The sequence below is a fragment of the Schistocerca serialis genome, chromosome 4, assembly GCF_023864345.2.
Source record: "Schistocerca serialis cubense isolate TAMUIC-IGC-003099 chromosome 4, iqSchSeri2.2, whole genome shotgun sequence".
In the NCBI taxonomy this organism is placed as follows: domain Eukaryota; kingdom Metazoa; phylum Arthropoda; class Insecta; order Orthoptera; family Acrididae; genus Schistocerca; species Schistocerca serialis.
The window spans coordinates 109,228,079-109,250,815 of record NC_064641.1 but is presented as its reverse complement, the minus strand read 5'-3'; the positions used below and the strand labels follow the sequence as shown (position 1 = coordinate 109,250,815).

General features: G+C 43.8%; 1 long non-coding RNA gene across 1 annotated transcript in view; it reads left to right on the top strand.

Moving 5' to 3' along the window:
• LOC126473937 (uncharacterized) overlaps nt 1–22,737 on the top strand; it is an 831,981-nt gene that overhangs the window by 599,235 nt on the left and 210,009 nt on the right. The window contains exon 4 of the long non-coding RNA XR_007586539.1: nt 9,162–9,202. This is a non-coding gene — a long non-coding RNA (uncharacterized LOC126473937). The remainder of the gene's footprint in view (nt 1–9,161; nt 9,203–22,737) is intronic.

Below are 22,737 nucleotides of genomic sequence, written 5' to 3'. Positions count from 1 at the left end.
GGAGGTGGGAGAGGATCGGGGAGACGAGCGGGTGAGGAGGATCGAGTTTACGGGAGGTGTACAGGATCCATATCCTTTCAAGGAAAAGGAGGAGGTGGGGGAAGGGGATGAGATCGTACAGGATCCGCGTAGAGGAGGGGAGACGGATGCGATAGGTGAGGCGGAGAGCATGGCATTCAAGGATTTGGAGGGATTTGTAAAAAGTAGGGAGGGCGGAGATCCAGGCCAGATGGGCATAACAAAGGATAGTGCGGTTGAGGGATTTATAGGTGTGGAGAATGGTGGAGGGGTCCAGACCCCACGTACGGCCGGAAAGGAGCTTGAGGAGACTGAGTCGGGAGCGTGCCTTGGCTTGGATTGTCCAGAGGTGGGGAGTCCAGGAGAGGTGACGGTCAAGGGTGACGCCAAGGTACTTATGGGTGGGAGTGAGGGCGATAGGACGGCCATAGATGGTGATGTAGAAATCAAGGAGGCGGAAGGAAGGGGTGGTTTTGCCTACAATGATCGCTTGGGTCTTGGAGGGATTGACCTTGAGCAACCACTGGTTGCACCAAGCGGTGAACCAGTCAAGATGGGATTGGAGAAGGTGTTGGGAGCGCTGTAGGGTGGAGGCAAGGGTAAGGAAGGCGGTGTCATCGCCAAACTGGAGAAGGTGGGCGGGGGCTGACGGCGGCGGCATGTCCGCCGTGTACAAAAGGTACAGAAGGGGGGAGAGAACGGAGCCTTGGGGCACACCAGCAGAGGGGAAAAAGGTGTAGGAATCTGTGTTATGGATGGTGACATAGGATTGTTTTTGCATGGGGATAGGTGTTTCTATTTATTACAGACTATCAATGTCTGACGTCACCGTTTTAAAACTTTTAATTGGCCTTATAATATGATTGGCTAGTCATGACGTAAGGGAAGATGGAAGGAAAGAGGCTATTCGTGGATGCCATGTCGTCAACGATTGGTAGCTGTCGGCCAATCAGCGTTCGGCTTCTGGTCGGCAAGTTTTCCTCCTGGTGTGCGCGGAAGTGGACTGACAGTTGCTCTACAGTTGTTTGTGCAGACACGTCCGTGTCCCGTGTAGCTTCTGCCCCGCGACCGCTCGCGGCCCGTTGGACTGGGATGGCCGGCAGCCAGGACACCGGGAGTTTGTAGCCATCTTCTCTGTTTATGTTGTCAGGCTGCTTAATAATTTCGATCGCCTCCCGTATTTTGCGCTCTCGTATCCACGATTCTTTCGCCAGTACTCGGGCTTCCTGGACCCTGATAGATTTTCCACAGTCACGGTCGTGTTCCGCTACCGCCCATTTATTATGTTGTTGTAATCGTACATGGCGTTCGTGTTCTGCTACTCGTAAGCTGACAGGTCTCCCTGTTTCACGTATGTAGGCAGCTCCGCACTCACACCGTAGTTCGTAAACACCTGCAGTGTTAAGATTGTTGACTACATCCTTGGTGGAACCTATCATTTCGTGGATCCTGTGACTGCTTCAAAAAATCGGTCTGAAACCTCGTCGGCGGAGGACGTTTCCTAGCCGTTCAGTGACGCCTTTTACACATGGTAAGTGTACCAGTGGAAGCTTCTCTTCTTTGTATTCTTCTCGTGTTCTGCTCCCTTTGGTTTTAGCTACTTTCTTATAATGTTGTCATCATAGCCGTTGGCACGAAACGTGTGTTGTAGCTCCTTTAATTCTTCTTTGATGTTATATTCATCGCTTATCCGGTAGGCTCGGGCAGTTAACGATGCAAAACAGAATACTTTTGAGCTGGGTGGTGGTGGCTCTCCGTGTGCAGGTACCGATTAGTGTGCGTTGGTTTCCAGTACATTTTGTGTACCAGTTTACCTTCGTCAGCTCTGTATACTTCCTCATCCAGAAATGGCAAGGTACCATTGTTTTCAGTCTCATGTGTGAACTTTATATTTTTGTTGCAGGCTATTTAAGTACTGGAGGAAGTTTCCCAATTCCGCTTCATCGTGAGGCTAGATAAGGAATGTGTCGTCCACATATCGTAGCCAACAACTGGGACGTAACGGAGCAGATGCTAGGGCCGTTTGCTCAAAGGCTTCCATGATGTCCGCAGCTACAGGGGAGAGCGGGGAACCCATTGCCACTCCATCTAACTGTTCGTAATATTTTCCCCGCCAGTTGAAGTACGTAGATGACAGGCATAAGCGCACCAGATCGCAGATATCTGGTGGGATCCGATCCTGTAGAATGCACATAGTCTTCTCAATAGGTGCGTTAGTGAAGAAAGACTTGATGTCAAAACTGACCAACTGTAGAGCAACTGTCAGTCCACTTCCGCGCACACCAGGAGGAAAACTTGCCGACCAGAAGTCGAACGCTGATTGGCGGACAGCTACCAATCGTTAACGACATGGACATCCACGAATAGCCTCTTTCCTTCCGTCTTCCCTTACGTCATGACTAGCCAATCATATTATAAGGCCAATTAAGAGTTTTACAACAGTGACGTCAGACATCGATAGTCTGTAATAAATAGAAGCACCTATCCCCATGAAAAACCAGTCGTGCCCTGAGGAAGGCCGTTGCAATTCGGCCGAAACGTCGGTTTTAGTTTATTATTGTTATTAATTTTTAGCAATGACGCGGCATAATACCCAGAAGAATTTTAATCACAACAATATGATATTTGTGAGTACGCCTTGACGCAAAACACCTTGTTATTTGCTTACTTATTTATTCCCGTAACTAGTTTCGGCGAAAAATATCACCATTATCGATGGGTTCTTTAAATCTAAAACATGCAGAAAAAAGCATAGTATACAAACACAGTAACACATTATGACTTTTTTACTGTTAGTTTTTTGAAATACAGTTTTCTGTGGATACTTTCAATACCACCTTATTTGTTGTAAGTTATGGAACGTTTTTAAATTGTTATCTCTATTTGCGGCATATTTTCTGTGGTTTTTCTGTTGCCGTCATCTGCAACTATGTAAGTGGCAATTAGTGACTAAACAGTAAAAGGTGAACTTACGTATGTCAGCGTTATACACTTGGGTTGCGGTAGTGGTGTGGGATACAGTTGTGGCGTGTACTGGGCTGTTTCTTAGTTATTCGTGTACTCACGTTCGTTGGACGGTATGCAGCCAATTCTGTACACAGAAAAAAAGAACTACGTTATATTTCATTTTGAAAGTGTTATCACTATCTAGAGAATAGTGTTTGGAAGTGGCACTGTGGTGTGTGCTTAATTCAAATGAATGAAGTGCACTTTCGTCCTGTCGTAAAGTTCATTGTTATGGTAGGTTTGGTACCAAAGGAAATAGATCAAAAGGGTTATCAACGTTTATGGGGTTGTACAGCTAAGCTCAAAAGGCGTAGAACATTCTGGAAGTGCAAAAACGGCGAACACAGATGAAAACATTGAGATACAAATATTTGGACCGTTTCAGAACGAATCCAATGGATGCGAATGCCCAACGTACCGACTAAATCAAGATTTTAAACATGGCTTAAACAGCAACTGTTGAAATTGTTCACGGTAAATGATAACAGCCAAACAGTTGCAGGGTAAAGATTAAGATACCTTCATCTGAAGTAAAATATACTAAAATCACAACCTGCAGTGGAGATACATAAAACAATCGTGCCAAAGGCGTTGTCAGTAGTTAAAACATCATCTCCATTTATGCAACATAATTATGGACAGAGGGTTGATGCGAACACAGCGTAGCATCATTACCTCGAGTTCACAGGCGAGGTAATGATGCCATGCTGTGTTCGCATCAACCCTCTGTCCATAATTATGTTGTATAAATGGAGATGATGTTTTAACTACTGACGACGCCTTTGGCACAATTGTTTTATGTATCTCCACTGTAGGATGCGATTTTATGTATTTTACTTCAGATGAAGGTATATTTAGATATACCGAAACCGTGGTCAAGAATTTTAATAAATCTTTATCCTGCAACTGTTTGGCTGTTATAATTTACCGTGAAGTACCGAGTAAATTAATTTAAAGTTCTTTCCGATTTATTTATATCATGCAGGAACAGAGACTACTGCATTCTTGCTTAATAAGGAACGACGGGGAGAGCAATGGGGAAGGAGGGGAGGGTGAGAGTGAGAGCTAATAGCGGAACTTAAACTTAATAGCAACTCTATCGTCCGTCGTAAGACCCATGCGTTACACCCACAATAGTATTTGAGTCAGATACTGGCGGAAGGTCTGTCGTGGAATTCTAAGATGTTCTCGTCTGACGTAAATTAACAATGGTTTCGAGCCTCCTATTCAATTTATCGAGGATAGGTATGGAGCTGAAACTGAAAACAGTAGACAGAAAGCGGAAATACTAAATAACGCATTACGCATTGCCTTACCGTCACACAAACTCCCAAATTGGAGTCAGTGGAATTAACAACCCCAGTATGAAACTACTAACGCGGAGTAATGAAAGCTAACAAGGCACCAGACCCTCAATGAATTCCAGTAAGATTTTACGTTGAGCTGCTGCTGCTGCTGATTAAGTGTGTGAAGGTCATCAGTCTCTTATTGAACCCCAACTGGGATATATACATAGCTCATCTGCCTGTATCTAGATTATATCCGACGTGCAACTGTGAGAATCTTTTCTATAAGTTTTCGCAGAATGTATCTGAGATGGGACGTGGAAACCAGCCCAGAACTCACCTAGCAGGATGGGGTAACAGCCTCAAAAGGTCATTCAGCCTGGCTAGCACACCAGATCGCGTCTTTAATCCTCGAAAGCGATACGACCTGATCGGTTTCACTTCCCCGTTTCCAGAAAGCGACGCGTTAACTTTCTCGGCTGCGCAGGAAGGCACTTTATTATACGTTCAATACTCGGCACAGTTACGACCTTCCCTGTCCAATAACTTTCAGGAATTTCTGGTGCAGCGCCTAGTGAAACTTTATACATACTTCGGCTCGGAAAGAATAGTAGTGCCCCTAAAATGTTTGATCTCTTAGGTATGGATATGAAATACTTGGCGAGTAAGGGATCTAAATTTGAAAGCAAGCTACTAAGTAATTCTTCTGGGCAACACCGTTATTCCACAAGATTTTTTTTTTTTTTGAAACTTACGGTTTATAAAGTGGGTTTTTTCCGCCCTTTTCTAGGGGTTGATCTATGAGAAGATACGAAACAAAAAATTCTAATGAACTTATATCTGTCAATGCATGGTTTCCATGCTAGAGACCATGTAATCAAACATACTGTGTTACAGAGACTGCTCTCTGCCGGCTGGAGTGGCCGTGCGGTTCTAGGCGCTACAGTCTGGAGCCGAGCGACCGCTACGGTCGTAGGTTCGAGTCCTGCCTCGGGCATGGATGTGTGTGATATCCTTAGGTTAGTTAGGTTTAATTAGTTCTAAGTTCTAGGCGACTGATGACCTCAGAAGTTAAGTCGCATAGTGCTCAGAGCCATTTGAACCATTTTTTTGAGACTGCGCTCTATTACGCGCTGTACCAGGCAGCCAAAGTTACAGTATGTATGGTTTCCTCCTAGAGGGTGGTATTGTTCCTCTTACGTCGTGCCCTAGCGCCCTCTCCTGCCGTGGTAATCGGTAATGTTGTCTCCGATTCACTTCCTTTGCTGACTCACCTTGTAGTGGATGTGGTATAGCGTTGTACACAATGGTTCCGTATTCGAATCGAGAGCTTTCCGACATTTATGGAAAGGAAAATGGCAACGGGCGGCGGGCAGCAAGGGTGTATGAGACCTATACCGGTCGACAACAACCGCAGCATTCAATATTTGCAACAGTATTTCGCCGTTTGTCTGAGATACGGTCGTTTCATGAAGCAGGAAATCACGAAGGACGTACCCGAGATGTTCGGACACCAGAGTTGGAGGAAAATGCGATTAACACTGTGGATGGCGACCGCCCAGTCAACAACAGGCATCTGGCCCTCCAGAACAGGGTAAGACAGACGACAGTGTGAAACATTCTCCATGACAGTTGTTACCACCCTTATCACTTACAGCGTGTTCATGGCTTACTAGAGACAGAGTTCTCACATCTGGAACAGTTTTGTCACTGGTTCCTTCACCAGGCATCCACAATTCCAGGATTTGTGTCGTTCGTCCTCTTCAAAGATGAGGCCACCTTTACCCGGAGTGGTATCTTCAGCTTTCATAACAGTCATCTGTGGGATAGTATGCAGAACCCCCATGGTATGGCGACAGCGAATCATCAGCATCGGTGCAACCGGAATGTGTGGGCAGGGATAATTGGCGACCATATTTTGGGACCAGTCTTCCTTCCACGTCGCCTAACAGGTTGGACCTGTCGGCGTTTCTTGCAGGTGACTTTGCCTTCACTGCTGGAAAAAGTGCAGCTGATGATCTGAAGGGTTAAGTGGCTGCTACATGATGCTGCTCCAGCGCACATCACCGTTAACGTCCGGATGCATCTCAATTGTTTCTTTCCTGGTCAATGGATCGGAAAAGAGATTCCTGTTGCATGGCCTTCTCGATCACTGGATCTCAACCCGTGTGATTCCTGGTTATGGGGCCATCTCAAAAGTATCGTGTATGTAGAGCCCGTTCCAGATGTGGAGACACTGGAGCAGCGTATTCATGCTGCCTTTGACTTTGTTCGGATGGAGCCTGGCCGACGTGAATGTGTGACAGAACGTGCTACGGTGCGTACACGCATGCGTTGAGGCCCATGGAAAGCATTTTCAGCACATACTATAACTGTGGCTGCATGGTACAAAGCGTATTAGACCGCAGTCTCTGTAACAGTGTTGACTGAATAAATGTTTCCTAGCATGGAAACCATACTCTTCCGGTCATAAGTTCATTAGACATTTTTTGTTCAGTATCCTCTCACTGATCAGTCCCTAAAATTTGTATACTGTGGAAAAAATCACCCTGTATAGAACAAGTTAATTACATACTACAACCAACTTTTGTCTGCAGATGACGATGTTTTAATGGGAATGATTAAAGTCGGACGCCTTTCTTTTATCCAATAGCGGATATCAGATTTAATGTTAATGATAATATTGATTAGGATAAACAATATGTTGGCAATTAATGAATGAAAATAAGCATATCTTAATCTTCATTTTTGTTCCACTTCGAGTACTGCAAATATACAATGTGAAAATATCGTTCCGTTGTTCCTTTCCACAATTTTTCCTCGCGCTATAAACTCTCATGTTTTCTCGCTACAGCGTTATTTAACGTCTGGCCATATACTAACGTTACCTTTCTTATTTCGTACATTTCTACAGATCGAAGCGAAATGCAGTGTTTCTTTAATTAACAGAGAGACTATTTGCAGTACACCAGTCAATCAGTCTTTTAACGTGGTATTTACATTTACTTCCGTTGCTGTGTATCCATTACGAAATTTAAATACTGCGACAGGTCGTGTAAAGCCTGCATCACTCTGCAGTAATTGGATTGTATCTCTATATCCGACTAAATAACAAACTTATTAAAGTGAGATGTTACACAATAACTGCACGTTGCGTCACCAGAGTTAATCTAATGTCAACGCGTGCTGCTCTAGAATTTTAAATAACATAATTGTTTCCCTCATGACCTGCTTAATTTAGCGACAGTCCGGTGAAATTCGTGATGCAGGCAGCAATCAATCTAGTGTGACGGAATTTTCGGATTGTCGCTTCGTGAATGTGGACGAGCGCAACAGCCCATTGCTTTCGAATCCCGCTTTTGCTGACAGAATACATCGTTTTGTCGTTGCATTAAAATAACATTAGTTTAGAGAATACTGCGTTCTCATTTGCTATAAACCTGGCATTCCCAATGGCCGAAAAAGTATTATGGACAGGAAATAAAAGAATCTTTCCCTCCATTCGTTCTGTGACGATTCGTTTTTTGCTTTCCGTGTCTGCATTGGTGCAACCTTCTACGTTACACACTTCGCGCTAACCGTGTTTTCTGCAGAGCGTTTGCGCCCTTAAACTATGGAAGGAACATATTTCATACTGTGTATTTAAATTAACGTACGTTCTAATCCCATACGGGGTGTTTTCTAAATGTTGACTACTACCGTAGTAATGCTGATCGGAGCTGTCTATGTGAATATTGTATAACAATAAAAACATTGCAATTTGCTAATAGCGTTTTAATTATACCAGACATTATACCAGAGACGTCAACTACCAGTAAAGGTTAAACGCCATCCGGAGTGGCCGAGCGGTTCTAGGCGCTACAGTCTGGGACCGCGCGACCGCTACGGTCGCAGGTTCGAATCCTGCTTCGGGCATGGATGTGTGTGATGTCCTTAGGTTAGTTAGGTTTAAGTAGTTCTAAGTTCTAGGGGACTGATGACCATAGAAGTTAAGTTCCATAGTGGTCAGAGCCATTTGAACCAACCAAAGGTTAAACAATGCTCATCGAGTACAGTGGAATTACATCAGGTGACTCTAGGAGAATTCGATTAGAAAATGCGACGCTAAAAATAGTAGTCAAGATTTACTATTCGAGCAGCAGAATGGCTGACAAGGACAGAAATTAAGAGGTGGTAACATGCAGATTCACAGTAACAAAGAGGTCTTTTTAGAAAAAGAGAAACAAAGTAAGAACGAATATAGCTTTTAAGTGTAAGAGAGGGTCTTTTAGAGTGTATATTAGGACAGTAGCCTCATAAGGAAATGAAAGGTGATCGATAAACAATAAAAATATGAAGATAATAGGAGCTTCTTCAATATGGTATCGCAGTAGAATGGAGAAGGTTAGATGCATAAGTCAGATGAGTAGTAAAGGGCACTGCATCAAATTGGGAAGAAAAAAAAATCATACATAAAAATAAAATAGTACATCCTTGTAGATATATATTCTTCGAATAATTTATATCTTTGTTACGTACACAAGCACCACTTTCCAAACTTTAACGTGTAAAAATTATTTCTGTACAATTTTTTTTTCTTTAATCACAATTGTCCCATCACACATTCTGCATTTTTGTAATGGGCCCTGTTGAAATTGATACATTTTTTGACTCAAGGGGATCATTTCGTATTTTACGAATGCAGATCGAGTGCAATTCCGACAATAACCATACTGGATAAAAATAAATCCCTTCACTCACAAATATATGATGATGTACAACCACATAGAACGCCTTACAAATGTAGTGATAGCGTCTATATGTTTAGCGATACAATATGATCATCTATTACACCAATGTTTTTCTTTGCAGGCTTCCTTTTGAACCTGTCTGCGAGAAGTAAAAACTGCAAGGTGAGTAAGAGGCAGCAGTGTTTCAAAATCTCTGTCTCTCCTTCTAGTGGGTGGGTGTGCGTATTCACAGTGTTGTTTGAATGCATACATTTGTCGCCTGCACTTATACCTCAAAAGAAAAAACATGATGAAATTCCATTACTCTGTTGTCATTCATATGGTTTATTATTACACCAGTTTCTAGCAGTCTGAAAAAAAAAGAACATACTCGATACGGACTCTGTACTATGCTGAATCAGTTAGACGAGTGGATATTTTTCTTTGAACATTATAACAATCGATATACTGTCACGTGTAGTTGCAAGATCACTAGCGAAGCCATTTCGGTTTCATTTATATCGGCTTCTGTCGTAATTGATATACAGCAAGCTGCCATATCTCCCTGCGCAATTCGAGACGATTATGCACACTGATTGTAAATTATCCTTTTCATCCACGTAAGCACTGCCTTTTGAAACAGGTGATTAATTTATGCAAAACTCTCCTGACTACTTTATACTCTCCTGTTTGTTTCATTTGTTGTCTAAATGGCTGTTCCCTTCATCCACCTTGAACTGAAAAACACACCATCTGGTTTTACGATATATTGACTACCGGCATAGTTATCGTTTCGGAGTGTAGCTCATACGTTATTATAGTATTATTGCAATTTTTGGCCTATTTTGAAACTTACTTCAATAATTTCAGCAGATAAAAGGTGACGTAAAGTAAAACGAGAGAATCAAGAAACGGCAATTTTGTACCATCCGTGAACAATTAAGCAACCACCGTCATGGAACATTTTAGCCGTTTTAGTAAGTAATAGAAAACTCAATGCCCGTTACAAACAGTTCTAAGTAAATCGGCACTATATGAGGACATGTAATGCAGGAAAACAAGCTACTGACCAGCTGCCATTATTCTGCAGTAGTTTAACGAAAGGGTGGGACGACTTCAGGGAACAAATAATTACTAAAATAGGACGATGGACCATCAATAAATCTGACTTTGTTCATAAATATACAACACTTTAATAATACAACTTTTGTAACTGAACAACATTTTCCGACATATGGCCATCTGCTTCTTTTATCTACAAATTCATACAAATTTTGAAAATCATGGATATATGCTGAAGGCTTAGAGATTTCTCGTCATAACTCATACAGCGAATGAGACAATTTTTACATTCTACCTGAGAAAAGCACATTACGATTTTCAATGTTTATTTAAGCAGCGAATATCTTGTATTATTTTCTGGTAAACAAAGAGATTTTTATGTACTTGTGTATAACTACTGTGGTGTGTGCGAGTGCGTGCACGCAGAATCACTGTGTCGTCTGAATCCATTCTTTTGCCGCCGACACATATATCCCAAACCGAAAGTTTATGAAAAAAGTTCAACGTTTATGGGGTTGTACAGCTAAGCTCAAAAGGCGTAGCACATTCTGGAAGTGCAAAAACGGCGAACACTGATGAAAACATTGAGATACAAATATTTGGACCGTTTCAGAACGAATCCAATGGATGCGAATGTCCAACGTACCGAGTAAATCAAGATTTTAAACATGGCTGAAACAGCAACTGTTGAAATTGTTCACGGTAAATGATAACAGCCAAACAGTTGCAGGATAAAGATTTATTAAAATTCTTCACCACGGTTTCGGTATATCTAAATATACCTTCATCTGAAGTAAATTACACTAAAATCACATCCTGCAGTGGAGATACATAAAACAATTGTGCCAAAGGCGTCGTCAGTAGTTAAAACATCATCTCCATTTATACAACATAATTATGGACAGAGGGTTGATGCGAACACAGCGTAGCATCATTACCTCGAGTTCACAGGCGAGGTAACTGAAAAAAATTATATTTTGTAAATAGAAGTTACGTTAAACTGACACTTTCCGCATCGTTATGAGATGTCGTATTGATGTCTCTGCCAGGCACTTCATTGTGAACAGCAGAGTAATCACGTACATGTAGATAAGATGATCTCTGATGATGATGGGTTGGGTTGGGTAGTTTGGGAGAAGAGACCAAACAGCGAGGTCATCGGTCTCATCGGATTACGGAAGGACGGGGAAGGAAGTCGGCCTCGCCCTTTCAAAGGAACCATCCTGGCATTTGGCTGGAGCGATTTAGTGAAATCACGGAAAACCTAAATCAGGACGGCCGGACGCGGGATTGAACAGTCGTCCTCCCGAATGCGAGTCCAGTGTGCTAAGCACTGCGCGACCTCGCTCGGTGAGATGATCTGTGGAACAAATATTAATGTAATGTACTGTGTGTGAGCATGCGCGTGGGCTTGTGTGTGTGTGGTGGGGTTGTGTGCGCGCATTGCTTTTGTTTGTGTGTTCCAGTACAGCTCGGATGTGCCTGGAGCAGTGTGAGTGAAACTATATCCGTGTGTGAGACGAGAAGAAGACAACAAGTTCCATTACCCGATTTTTAAGAAACTTCGCTCACGGGAAGAGGGGTAAAAATAAGTGAAAATGAGTTTCGACTTATCCGTAGATACTCGACCGTTTCTGAGAAAACGACGGTCATAGTTTTCGGCACACTTTAGGTGTCTTTTATCACGTGATTAGTTCAGCTGCAGCGGTGCGCAGTTGGTAGCGTTGCGGCTTTCTTAGTTCTGAGTCTCGTGTTCGAAACCCGATTAATGTGTTTATTTTTGTTTTTCATTTATCTTCCCATGTCCCTAAAAGGTTACTACTCGTATATTTTCAATGTATGTTGAAACAACGCTGTCCTTATTCGTCTGCTGGTTGTCTGTCTGGTGAATGAATGTAAAATAAATGAATAAAAATTAAGGGCATTATTTAAGATTGTTTTCGGTGAAACTCCTGTAGAGCAGGAATCAGCTGGAAGCACCAGTTTTCGGAAAAATGATCCGTTATGCGTGATTTGCAGAGAAGTTATTGCCAACGCGTGAAATCTTCAGTAATGTTAAGTACTTTTCTTTCCCGAGTGAGATCATACGAAGTAATGTCACTATGGCAAACTTGCGTCGCACATCATGGTGCTCAGAATTTCTGATTCGAATCTTCCTACGGTCGGTACCTTGCAAACGATTTCACCAGATCTTCCTGAAGAATATGCATAATAATAAAATGTAAGAATAGTATAAGAATTGATACGGAATTAAATAAAAATGCTATAATTTTAAAATATTGTACTCCTTGAAAGTACCATGCACGTATACACTACTGGCCATTAAAATTGCTACACCACTAATCTCCTCCTCCATTCTCCGTCACTTATCTTTTTTCACTGGTAGCCTATCATAATCGCGTCAAATAATAAACTGCACTTATAATAATGTAATTCACGTCCTTTGATTTTGCAGGGGGGAAGGGACTGAAGACTTTATTTCAAGCAGTACAGTCACCACTTGTTCTCCAACACAGTCAGCACACACATCTGTGATATCGCAGTGCAGTCACCACGACGTCCGCACTCCAGCTGAATTAGTACAAATCATCGCCACCCCCTGGCCAGCGCGTGGAGACATTGCCTACACCTGTCACGTGAGGCGGAACGCTTGCTGGATCCCAACGGCCTCGTATCACTAGCAGTCGACATGACAGACATCATATCCCCATGGCTGTAACGGATCGTGCAGCCACGTCTCGATCTCTGAGTCAACAGATGGGGACGTTTGCAAGACAACAACCATCTGCACGCACAGTTCGACGACGTTTGCAGCAGCATGGACTATCAGCCTAGAGACCATGGCTGCGGTTAACCTTGACGCTGCATCACAGACAAGAGTGCCTGCGACGGTGTACTCAACGACGAACCTCGGTTCAAGAATGGCAAAACGTCATTTTTTCGGATGAATCCAGGTTCTGTTTACAGCATCATGATGGTCCAATCCGTGTTTGGCGACATCGCGGTGAACGCACATTGGAAGCGTGTATTTGTCATCGCCATACTGGTGTAGCAATTTTAATGGCCAGTAGTGTATATCATATAATAAATGTATGTCATTTATTGCGAAACTTTGTTGTAATTTTACAATTAATATAACGTGTTTGCATTCCCTAATTTGATAAAAAACATTGGTCTAGTAATCTTCTCCGGACATGGGTAGATAAATGAAAAATAAAATAAAATAAAAGCATTGATGGGGTTTCGAACACGGGGCGCGTAAGACAGAAGCCGCTACGCTAACCACCGTTGGTTCAGGAGGGTAATACGGAACGCCGTGCTGCATCCCTAGCAGTCGAGATGACAGGTATCTTATCCGCATGGCTGTAACCTGTCACGTGAGGCGGCCGGCCACTAGCGCGGGGGTCGAGCCCAGCGATCGCTCCAACGTCGTAAACATGTTTTCACTGGACACGCTGGAACTTGTCGAGTATGACGTCACAATGGCCCTTGTCCGCTAACTACGTGTATTTGTCGCCTCCACACGTTTCCCGCCAAAATTGTCTCCCTCAGAGAAGAATCGGACAACGGTCAGCCGTTTCCCTGCAACAGTTTCGGTGCCACGTTCAAACCTGTCGATGCCGACCGCCCACCATCCACCACGTGTCCCTGTGCGAGCAAGAACGCAGTGCTACACTTTTGGCAGCAAAGTTTGCCCGACAGTGGAATCCGCTGTGACTATATAACAGCACGTTTGGACCACACTAGAAAGCCCGCTAATTGACTCGCTCTCGCGCACACATAATGACTGCACAATTGCTGCGCCGCCGACCCACTTACGTCACACACCCTCCGTACACGCGACGGACATAGCCATCTGTAAATACCTGGAAAATGACTCTTTATTTCAGACATTACGGTCATGCAGGTGTGTCCCAACTAACTTCTCCATGCTCACACAGCGAAACTCCAGAGCGCAGCTGACATAAGTTCGGCCGGCTGAGCCCGCTCCATCGACAGCTCCCTGACCGGCTTACGTCAAGCACACCCCCACGGCCAGCGCGCCAGCTAGGCGGCGAGCGGTGCCTTAGGGCCCCGCCACAAACGGTCAGCCGCGTCCGCGAACACTTAACGCTGAACAGGATGGAACCTGTCGACCGCGTGCCGGACAAAGGATACGTTTGGCGCCAGAGTTTCACCGACAGTGGAATCCACCATGACCGTATAACAGCGCGTTTGCTCGTCACGAGAACGCTCGCTAATTCACTCTCACCACCCCGCTATATTAAATAATTCAATTTACGATTTCATATACGTATGCAAACGTGTTCGACTCCATAATTTCAACTACTATTCGAGAATCAGACCGCCACCTCCACCTCCTCCTCCTCCTCCTAGGAACCAGCGCCAAGTTTCAAATCTGCGCCTGCATCTCGTGGTCGTGCGGTAGCGTTCTCGCTTCCCACGCCCGGGTTCCCGGGTTCGATTCCCGGCGGGGTCTGGGATTTTCTCTGCCTCGTAATGGCTGGGTGTTGTGTGATGTCCTTAGGTTAGTTAGGTTTAAGTAGGTCTAAGTTCTAGGGGACTGATGACCATAGATGTTAAGTCCCATAGTGCTCAGAGCCATTTGAACCATTTCAAATCTGCCAGTAAACAAAGCTCACTTGCGCTTCCACCACCAACTAAGAAAATTGTTTCAAACTAAGCCACCAGCACTCAACCTCTCCCTACACGTTTCTGGTAAAACAGACTCACCCTCCAGTAAGTCCATGGATGGAGGAACGAATTTACTTTATTTAGGAATGGAATATATCTATCACACCGACATGTCCCACATCATACAGACCTGCGAAACACTCCTACATAACTCATTTATAATGTTCTACACACATGCTTGCTAATTGTAAACAGTTAAAAATAATTCATAGCACAGCCTACAGACATGCGAACCACTCGTAAATAATGCAAAATGTTTACCTCCAAATAGCCAAACAACAGCTAATTTTCGGAAATAATTTCTGTACATAGGCTGATGGAAGGAGGAACGAGTGTACTTTATTTATTTGCAACATATCTTTTTGAAACTTTTACTTCTCATAGGTACGATATGTAAGGCTGCCATAAGGCAGTTTCTGAACTCCAGTAGTGCACTACACTTGGCAACACAACCACACCCATCAAGATATTCGTTCCAGTCCAGACCTGTAACTCCTCTACAGATAAATTTGTCGAGTTATTTGTCTACTCACTCACATTCTCATCAGATTTGCCGTTATTGCGCAAAAACAGCTCAGACTGCGCTGTGCTGCTCGGTAAAGTAAGGAAGGGCTGCACTCTATTTATTTGGAGCCCTTTTATTTAGTCGCGGAGTATATTTGTCACAAAACACCCGCACTGATCCCACTGTGGTCATCTGACACAGGCCACAAACACGTAAACAACTCCTAATTTCACCACATAATACCAAACAGCTCTTAAATAATGCAGTATACAATATCAGCAGACGAGCTCTGTACTCTTAAATTCTCCAAATAAAGTACCACCCAGTGTACAGACATGCTCGCAAAATAGTGCAGCAGACGCGCCCAAACACCACCAGCTGCCAAACCGACCAAACGTCTGTGCTCGGCCACCCCCAAACATGACCTCAACACAGTCGCATTCGCACCTATCACCGGAGAAATTGATATCGCCTATGCGCCTTAGATTACGCTCGAAGGCAGGCCTCGCGCGCGTGCGGTCGGCGGGGAAGGGGATTCCAGAGTCTCCAGCCAAGTTCAGCTTCCGAGCGCTCGTGACAGCCGACACATGTGAAAGCTGCATCAGTCTTCTCATGTATACCGCCGGCGTCTCAGGTCTGGGCCTGCCTTCACGTCTATTCTCAGAATAGCTCATAGCTCGTTGACACACTCGATAACGTGGCCGGGAAAACATTTACTACTCGCATTCAACCGAGATGGTGATGGAAAACCAATCACTTTGATCTGCGCTGCAGGCGCGTGTAATCATTGAGAACACTCTATTTATTTTTTTGAACAACTTATTTAACCATACAGTGTATCTATCACACTATCACAAAACACCAATCCCAGATGTGCCCTGGGCCATGTTGCACAGCCCACAGACACACACCCAACCATAATTTCAGTACACACTATAGCAAACTGCTACTAAATAATACGTCACACAGATGTGTAGATAAGCTCAGTACTCGTAAACTATCCTAATAACGCATAGCAGAGCCTGCAGATCCGCTCGCAAAATATCTCAGCAGACGTCCGCAGGTACCCCCATTCTGCACCCTGCCCACAGGATCGTGAAGTCACCCATCCGTCTGATTTCAGACCTCGCACAGCCCCTGCTCGGCTACTGCAAGCGTGAGTTGGCGCGGTCAACGCACTCGTCAGCGGTCAAAGCACACACATACGTCTGTCCAGGTTCAAATGGCTCTGAGCACTATGGGACTTAACATCTGTGGTCATGAGTCCCCTAGAACCTAGAATTACTTAAACCTACCTAACCTAAGGACATCACACACATCCATGCCCGAGGCAGGATTCGAACCTGCGACCGTAGCGGTCACGCGGTTCCAGACTTAAGCGCCTTTAACTGCACGGCCACACCGGCCGGCGTCTGTCCAGGACCGCGATCCCGAGCCGCGACTACCGAACGCGGGTGAAAGTCAACTTTATATCAACGTAGCATAATTCGAAAGCGCAGCCTCCATACGCTACACACATCATAGCAGCACATGTCTTTACGTCCTATGATACTGTAGCACACTGCACATTGCTCCTCACACGACATTACACGGCCCTTTAACTAAACATAACTACACATCCCTAATCTCGCCTCGTCGCGTGACCAGCCATCTAAAAACCTTCTCAATATTATTCTTACTTTACAATATTTATTTTTTTTAAAAAATAAGATCTAATTTACACCTCCCACCACACCTAACCTCACACCCATCCCACCATCAACATACGCAAACCTCCTCAACCCTATCGTGACACTCATATATCACCCCACAAAGCATGCCTATCAATCAGTATACCATTCTCATCCCCTCTTTTTGAATTACAAACGTAGCCTCTATCTAAACACCAATCAACTCATCTTTCTCGCACTTTCAACAGTAAAATTAATTTTACACACACCCAGAAATACCAAACGCAATTAAAGACTCAAACTTTTATACATATCATCAAGCACATACCACAATATTCAAAGCCTGGTCCATATTTACCACCTCCACCTTCAATTAAATATTATTACCACTGCCCCAACATTCTGCCAGCTCTCGATTTGTACCTATTTTTCCGCTCTTAACTGTTGTCACTAGCGGTCGAATACCACTATCTATAGATTGCATAAATTTCCACATAAAAAAATCTCGTCCCGCTGTTTAGAGACTCCTATATCCGAACACATAGCATCATTCAACTATCACTTGCTCTTATCTAATAAGTCAACTATCAGGTCTGGGGGCAAGGTCATCCCTTTCTTTCTTTCTTTTCTTTCTTTCAGTAGCAGACAGCTATTTTTTTACATTGGTAGCTAAACTGAGCCATCAACTTAACATCACCATTCGCAAAACATATCTTCAAATACGTAAACACACTTACTCAATTACACAGCGGTCCCACTGAGGATGTTACCTTCAGTATTACAGTTCTTAATCCAATAACCACCCAAACAAGTACTAAATGCTCAAACTAATCCCATAGCGCCTTACCAAGCGAGTGTCTGAGTGCCGCCGGCGGCATGTCAAAGCCACATAGCTGTCCATCTAAACAGCCGCCCACTCAGCCCCAGCACCAGAATGCTGAAGTGGGCTCTCCCTATACCTGCTCTCCAGCTATTGTCTAACGACATACAGTGCACAAATGGATTCCTGAACAGCGCAGATCTCTATCTCCCCCTTGCATCTCCAACAGGACATGCAAACAGTGTCTCCCCCAGCCAGCAAACCCGACGTCATTCACCCTTTGCTCACAATTTCCACTCGCATATATAAAACCATATTCACTCCTGCCAAAACTCAATAATAAAAAAGCATTCTCCCTTTCCAAGCATATATGGGTATGCATTTATCTTCGCCCATCTGATCTCTGCAATTTAAGTTGGAGAAAGACATATCTATTACCTTCTGTAACCTGCCGATAAACAGAATGATCTCAGTTTCACAATACTCCCCCTGAATAACTCAGAGTGCAGCCACCCAAGAATTCCTAACAGCTCGCCAAATCCAACACCTCAAACTACAAATGCCTATATGAACAAGATCATATTAAATATACACACACGCTGCAGAGACCCCTTTAAAGTTTGATCACCCATACTCTAAGCGAATGAGAAGCTTCCTCTGGCCCTTGTTCAAACAGTGTTTTCTAACACGCTTTTGCACACTGCCGAGCATTTCGTCTTTCTGCCGTGACTTCGAAGTCATTGTCTGATTCTAAACAGACATTAACACGGACTGATGCACGGTCTCTCACAGGAAACTATACCATGCACCTTATAAATCATATTCTTACAGTCGATAGCATAACATTGAATGATTTTAAATAAAGGACACCCACAACACAAGGAAAATAGAAGAGCCTGCTGTCGTTGTAGCCACTTCCCTCGAAATTGATTGACCAGTTCTACATTTAAACTCATATGTCGCAGTGACCGAATAGTTTATAACTCCGCATTCAACTTCTAGTGATTGGTCATTTTTGCACACAAGTACAGGATCACCGTTTTCGGTGCTAGCAACCCTGGAAGTTGTGGCCCATCAACCAAAATTTCTCCCCCAACTGAAGCAAGCATTGTCAGTCAATCATTATGTCGTACCCAATGCACAGGTGCGATGGATGAGACACCACCGGTCTACTGTAATATTATCCATCACAGCTGATATCGTGAAAAATTTTACAGTAAGTCCAACACTGGCCAATCATGTGACAGCTTGCTTTTCTTAATTTCAGTATCATAGCTAAACCATACATCCTCTACTTAGCAAGTATCATTGCGACCATTCATAGGTGACTGCTCAGCACGTCCATTCACACTTAATTCTTGAACACATAAAGACGATCAAATTATACCAGACAACGCTATACATATGGGACGGGTGTGAGGTTAGGTGTGGTGGGAGGTGTAAATTAGATCTTTTTTTTTTAAATGTTGTAAAGTAAGAATAATATTAACAAGGTTTTACAATGGCTGGTCACGCGACGAGGCGAGAGCAGGGATGTGTAGTTATGTTTAGTTAAAGGGCCGTGTGATGTCGTGTGAGGAGCAATGTGCAGTGTGCTGCAGTATCATAGGACGTAAAGACATGTGCTGCTATGAAGTGTGTAGCGTATGGAGGCTGCGCTTTGGAATTATGGTACGCTGATATAAAGTTGACTTTCACCCGCGTTCGGTGGTTGCGGCTCGGGAACGCGGTCCTAATATAGCGGGGTGGTGAAAGTGATTTAGCGAGCGTTCTCGCGACGAGCAATAGAATGCAGCCCTTCCTTACTTCACCGAGCAGCACACTGCAGTGTGAGCTGTTATTGTGCAATAACGGCAATCTGGTCAGAATGTGAGTGAGTAGACAAATAACTCGACAAATTTATCTGTAGAGGAGTTACAGGTCTGGACTGGAATGAATATCTTGATGGGTGTGGTTGTGTTGCCAAGTGTAGTGCACTACTGGAGTTCAGAAACTGCCTTATGTCAGCCTTACATATCGAAACCTATGAGAAGTAAAAGTTTCAAAAAGATATGTTGCAAATAAATAAAGTACACTCGTTCCTCCTTCCATCAGCCTATGAACAGAAATTATTTCCGAAAATTAGCAGTTGTTTGGCTATTTGGAGGTAAATGTTTTGCTTTATTTATGAGCGGTTCGCATGTCTGTAGGCTGTGCTATGAATGTGTTTTGCAGGTCTGTATGATGTGGGACATGTCGGTGTGATAGACATACTCCATTCCTAAATAAAGTAAATTCGTTCCTCCATCCATGGACTTACTGCAGGGTGAGTCCGTTTTACCAGAAACTTGCAAGGAGAGGTTGAGTGCTGGTGGTTTAGTTTGAAACAATTTTCTTAGATTGGTGGCAGAAGCGCAAGTGAGCTTTGTTTACTGGCAGATTTGAAATTTGGCGCTGGTACCTAGGAGGAGGAGGAGGTGGCGGTCTGGTCCTCGAAAAGTAGTTGAAATTAGGGAGTCGAACACGTTTGCATACGTAAATGAAATTGTAAATTGAATTATTTAATATAGCGGGGTGGTGAGAGTGAATTAGCGAGCGTTCTCGTGATGAGCAAACGCGCTGTTATACGGTCATGGTGGATTCCATTGTTGGTGAAACTCTGGCGCCAAACGTATCCTTTGTCCGGCACGCAGTCGACAGGTTCCATTCTGTCCAGCGTCAAGTGCTCGCGGGCGCGGCTGACCGTTTGTGGCAGGGCCCTAAGGCGCCGCTCGCCGCCTAGCTGGCGCGCTGGCCGTTGGGGTGTGCTTGACGTAAGCCGGCCAGGGAGCTGTCGATGGAGCGGGCTCAGCCGGCCGCGTGTACGTTAGCTGCACTCTGGAGTTTCGCTGTGTGAGCATGGAGAAGTCAGTTGGGATAAACCTGCATGACCGTAATGTCTGAAATAAGAGTCATTTTCCAGGTATTTACAGAAGACTATGTCCGTTGCGTGTATGGAGGGCGGCGCAGCGATTGGACAGTTATTACGCGCGCGCGAGCGTGAGTCAATTAGCGGGCTTTCTAGTGCGGTCCAAACGTGCTGTTATATAGTCATGGCGGATTCCACTGTCGAGCAAACTTTGCCGCCAAAAGTGCAGCACTGCATTCTTGCTCGCACAGGGATACGTGGTGGATGGTGAGCGGTCGGCATCGACAGGTTTGAACGTGGCACCGAAAGTGTTGCAGGGAAACGGCCGACCATTGTGCAATTCAGCTCCGAGGGAGACAATTTTGGCGGGAAACGTGTGGAGGCGACGATAATGGTGAGCGGACAAGGGGCCACTGTGACGTCAAACTCGACAAGTTCCAGCGTGTCCAGCGAAAACATGTTTACGAGGTGTGAGCGATCGCTGGGCTCGCCCCCCGCGCTAGTGGCCGGCCGCCTCACGTGATAGGTGCAGGTAGTGTCTCCATGCGCTGGCCAGGGGTGGTGAGGGTTTGAACTAATTCAGCTGGAGTGCGGACGGCATGGTGACTGCACTGCGATATCACAGATGTGTGTGCTGACTGTGTTGGGGAACAAGTGATGACTGTACTGCTTGAAATAAAGTCTTCAGTCCCTTCCCCCCTGCAAAATAAAAGGACGTGAATTACGTTACTATAAGTACAGTTTATTATTTGACACAATTATGGTAGGCTACCAGTGAAAAAAGATAAGTGACGGAAAAAGCTCGTACATGTGATCAATTATGGTGTTTGGGATTTGTATTTATTATAGATTTTTGTTATGGATGTAAGGATAATGGCTTTCTCACCGAGAAAATCGGACATCTTGAATAAATAATGATAATGATAATAATACACAGAAGTACAGTTTTCGAAAGAATATCATGTTGGAATTAGAATTTGGAGCAATTTTCTAGTGGAGGTAGGCCTATAATAATAAATGATAATGAATGATAATAAATGATAATGAATGATAATAAATCACAATGAATGATAATGAATAATAATAAATGACAATGAATGATAATGAATGTTAATAAATGATAATGAATGATAATGAATAATAAACAAAAGTAAGGTTTTGTAGCCATTATCATGTTGGAATTTGAATTTGGAGGGAATTTTCTAGTGGAGGCAGGTCAATAATAATAAATGATAAAAAATGATAATGAATGTTAATAAATGATAATCAATAATAATCATAAAGAGAAGTACAGTTTTGCATGCATTATCCTGTTGGAATTCAAACTTCCGCCATTTTTTTTCTTCTGGAGGTTTAGGTTAGTGAACGTAGCACAACTGGACTATTTTCCCACCAAAATCCGCCATCTTGGATGACGTCATGCGATTTTGCCAAGTCTACATGCCGCCATCTTGAATAAATTTGGCAACAATGCAACGTGCACTGGCAAAAACCTTGTCCCTCTACTGATGAGAGCATATTTTACTTTTCAGATTGTAAACATCAATATACTGTCATAGGTAGTTGCAAGATCGTTAGTTAAACCATTCAGTTGCATTTCTACCAGCTGCTCTTCTAGGTAATCTGCAGTAACTTGCCCGTACTCGTAATAAATTTGCAAGGGAATAGAAAATCATGTGATTTATGCGGTCACTATTGCGGTGTTGCCACGTTTGCGGGATGGCCACACGGACACGATTTCTAGGACGACTTAAGTTCTGTGTAACAGTTTAGAGGGACAACCAAAATGCGTGTTGTTGGACAGGATATACCAACAACTTGCATACTAGGAATACAAAAAAGTTTGTAACAAAAAAAAATCTAAGGATCTTCAACATACCGATGCCAGAGATAAAGACCCACAGTGTTAAACGTCTGTTGGACGATCCTTCTTGGAAACAAGGATGACCTGTCTTGTTTTCCAGTCATCAGGAACACATCACTCCTCCAGAGACCTACAGTACACCGCTGCTGTAAGAAGGCGAAGTTCTTTTGCTTAGGCTAATATGGAATCCTACTGGCATCCCGTCAGGTCGAATT